Below are 4455 nucleotides of genomic sequence, written 5' to 3' on the forward strand. Positions count from 1 at the left end.
GTTGTCCTAATTATTTCTGATGAACGTCTTTCCACCTAATGAAGTCTGGGAGACTGGCTTAGTTGGTCCAGGGCAGGGGAACCATCTAGATGACTTCCCTAACAATTAGAACGGCCTGTTAGGCTGAGGCCCCGGGACGGCCAAGGACAGCTGGAGAGCTCTTCTTTGCAAGCAGCTCTGGTTAACATCAACCAGGAAAGCTCTCTGTAAACACATGAATAATTGATAATCCAGCGCTCACATAGCTACCGCGGGTCTCAGCCCATATGACTCATTTGCGAGCCATTCCTGTCGTCTGGATGCCATAACATTGGAGAAATGATGGTCGTTCTTGGAGTTTCTTCTTTGGCCAGACTTGCCAAGACCAAGGCTGTAATGGTTTGTTATGATGACCTTTGTTATTCCATTAGGCTCAATTGCTTTAAAAAATGATGTGTGCATACTTCAGGAACGTTTTTACCCTTTACGTTGACCTGACATCATGGTTTATATTACAAAATGTATTAATGACAGAGGAGTGTTTTCATGTCCCAGGGACAAATTTTAACAACCATAATCTGCCCTTAGTCATCATAAATATAAATGTATTGGTCAAACAGATCTTGTTAATGTGGCCAAGATAAATGCAAGTCTATATTTTAAGGCTGTTGAAGTCTTTGAGAATATATTTAGAGCTTTTTGTGGGGCTAAGAGATCTTGTAAGCGTACTATCAAAAGTCAGAGAAAATTCATGTTTCCCCTCTGGTTTTGAGTTGGACAGATATAAACGTCTTGGGGATATGTTGAGTAAGATTTTTTAAATAGTTTGCTGGACTCCATTAATGCCTGATGGGGTGAATCTTAGTTCTTAAAGCTGTATTCTTCTCTTGTGCGCCCAGGACTTTTGAAAAAAAAAAAAAAAAATAACAGAGATTTCAAATAGGAGAAATAGGCTCCTCCGCCAACGTTTTCCTGAGCTGGGCTGTGTCTTAAAATTCTTATTTCATTACTCCTGCCCCCCACCCCCAACATCTTGCTTCCCTAAGGGACAAGCGTCCCTTTTCTGCAGATGTGTGCCTGGCATTTTGCATCATTCCAGTGGGCAATGCAGATGTCAGCGGACCGTGTTCTAGACGTGAGCTGTAGATGGAGTCCTCATTCATCTTCTCTGTACTCTGAGAAGTGTTGGCCTCTATCAGCGGCACCGCATTTTAAGCTTCTTGGGCAGAAAATAAACACATGGGCTAGGAAATCCTTTTCTTTTTTCCTTAGAGAGGTCATAGGTTTACAAAATTATCATGCAAAAAATACAGAATTTCCATTTACTTTTGTCACACCCTCAATTTTCCCTGTTATTACATCATATTAGCGTGGTACTCTTGTACCATTCCATCATTGATGGAATGATGTCATTATAATTACACTGTTACCTGTAGTCCATAGTTTACATTAGCGTTCACTGTGCTGTACAGTTCTATGGCTTTTTAGATTTTTTATTCTGATAACATGTATGCAACCTAAAATTTCCTGTTTTAGCCACTTTCAAATATACAGTTCTGTGGTGTTAATTACATTCACAGTATTGGGCTACCATCATCACCATCCAATACCAAACTTTTTCATCACTCTAGACACTCTTATCCATCTAGCAATAACTCCCCTATACCACCCTTCCCAGCCCCTCATAACCTGTATTCTAGTTTCAGACTCTACAAGTTTGCTTATTTTGATTATTTCAGATCAGTGAGAACATACAATATTTGTCCTTTTGTGTCTGGTTTATTTCACTCAATACGATGTCTTCAAGCCCATCAGTGCTGTCACAGGTATCAGAATGCCATTCCTTTGTATGTCAGGATAGTATCCCACCGTATGCATGCACCCAGTTTGTTTTATCCATTCATCTGTTGATGCACACCTGGGGCTTGCACCTTTTGGCTCTTGTGGACAATGCTGCTATGAACACTGGTGTACAAGTATCTGTTCAAATTCTTGTTTTCAGTTATTTTGGGTACATACATAAAAGTGGAATTGACAGGTCATATGATAATTTTATGTTTAACTTTCTGAGGGAACCACAAACAGCACCATTTTACATTTCCAGTAGCAATGTTTGGGGTTCCTAATTCTTGGCATCCTTGCAAACACCTGTTATTTTCCATTTTTTAAAAAAAAATAATAATCATTCCAGTGGATGTGAATTGGTACCTCATTGTGGTTTTTATTTGCATTTCCTTCATGACCCATGATCTTGGCCATCTTTTCATGTACTTCTTGGCCATTAATTCATCTTCTTTGGAGAATTGTCTATTCAAGTAATTTGCCATTTTTAAATTGGCTTGTTTGTCTTTTTGTTCTTAAGTTGTTTAATGTGTTTTTATTTTGACTCATGAAAATCTGTTTAAGGCAGTAATATCTCAAACGGCACTCTCTAAGAGTGTCAGATTCTCTGCAGGGGTGCATCAGTCTCTCCAGATATGATAAGCTTCGCGCATAATTCACTCCACATCCATTGCGGTCACCTGGCAATGACAGCTGGGCAACCAAATTACAACCAGCTGCTCTTCTTCACTTAGAGCCTTTGAATCTGCTGTGGCCTTTGACGACACCAAGTATTAGGTTTTAGAAACAGGATTTTGCCTGGAATCACTTCTTTGGGGCTAAGAATTTATTTATTTTCTAAATATGATGGTGTGAAGACAGTGCTGTGATCATCTCAGTGTTGTTTAAACTTTTTTGAGCTTTTAAAAAGTGAGCCATGGTGGCTCAGCAGGCAGAGTTCTCGCCTGCCATACCAGAGAACTGGGTTGGATTCCTGGTGCCTGCCCATGCAAAAAAATAAAAAAGTAAGAAAAAAGGCACATCAGAGACGCATCAGAGATTTGGAATTGCGTTAACCCAAACTCTAAGCACTCCCCCCCCCCCCCCCGCCCCTGCCCTGCCCTGGAAAGACAGCCCAGGTTGCAGCAGCTGAGAGAACCCCACATGCTTATCTAGAACCCCAATCCCACCTGGCTATCACATTCCCGACCCACCCACACCATGAAGAAACCCAGTCTTCTCAGGTCGTCAAGAATTCCAACTCTATGCAGACCCTCAGAAACCCTTCTTGCTACTGGAAGCTGTGGAGCTATGTGCCAGTAGCCTTGTTTCATGAAGATGCCTGTATGAAGATACGACTTTCACCATGCGACTGCGTGAGTGTGGAAACTTTGTGTCTGATGTTCCTTTATCTAGGGTACGGACAGAGGAGTAAAAGATATGGATAAAGAACAAACAAATAATAGAGGGAACTAATGGCCATCAAGGAAATGCAAATAAAAACCACAATGAGGTACCATTTCACGCTCACTAGAATGGCTATTATTTAAAGAAAAAAAGGTTAGAATATATTGGGTAGATGGAAACATTAGCGCTCAATGAGAGGGAGGGATAAGAAGTATGGGATGCATGAGTTTTTTCTTTTTTTCTTTCTACTTCTTTTTCTGGAGTGATGCAAATGTTCTACAAATGATCATGGTGATGAACACACAGCTATGTGATGATATTGTGAGCCACTGATTGTACACCATGTATGGAATGTTTGTATGTTGAGTGTTTACGTTTGTATGTTGTTTATCAATAAACATTTTAAGAAGAAAAATAAAAAGCAAAAAAAAAAAGAGAACCTTTCTTGCTGAGACTAAAGATAAAAAGAAATTGAACTTTAACATCTTTGAACATTTATTTGCATGAGGATGAGGTAATTAACTTCAGGCTTTAATTTCTTATTTTAACCACTGGGAAATGTACCTTGTAAGGGAATTTAATTTTGGACTTTTGAGTCCATAGTGATTTCATCATGGAGGGGGCAGAAAGGCCTTGAAGAACATAATGTACTGTACTGACCCATTTTAGAACTTTCTGGAGCAAACGTTCACACCATCTGCCAGTGGTCCCCGGAAGATCTGCAAAGAAGCAGTAACTGCTGGTGGTGGGGAGCAGTCCTGTGCTGAGAGAGGGCCAGTCTCTTCTCTGAAGAAGCCGTCCCCAGTTCATTTGGCCATAGGCATAAAAGGGAAGGACTGTGGTTCAAAGAACAAAAAACTGGGGAAGTTGGGGTTGGAGGGGCCTCCCTTCTTTCCCCTGGTCTCCTGTATCCAAATGAAGGGACATGGATTCGCTTTGCTCCTCTCTGCCTTCTCACGTCCTCTTCTTCAAGAGAGATCTGATTGGTAGATTTGGGAGTAGCGAAAGGGCTCTGCTCCTTCTCCTCCCCCTTTCTCCTTTGGTTCTGTCTGCCTTCAGGGTTATGGAACTCTGGTCTTTTTGGGCCATAATGAGCTTAGCAAAAAGACTCTGCCCTAGTTGGAAGAGGCCTGCAGTTGTCCAATGCTGTATAAGTCTGCGGTGATAAATTCATTACTGGGATTCAGTATTAGAAATTCCATTATCTCTGTATTCCTAAGACACATCCTACAGTTTATCACTAATATC

The sequence above is a fragment of the Tamandua tetradactyla genome, chromosome 4 (assembly GCF_023851605.1).
Source record: "Tamandua tetradactyla isolate mTamTet1 chromosome 4, mTamTet1.pri, whole genome shotgun sequence".
NCBI lineage: Eukaryota > Metazoa > Chordata > Mammalia > Pilosa > Myrmecophagidae > Tamandua > Tamandua tetradactyla.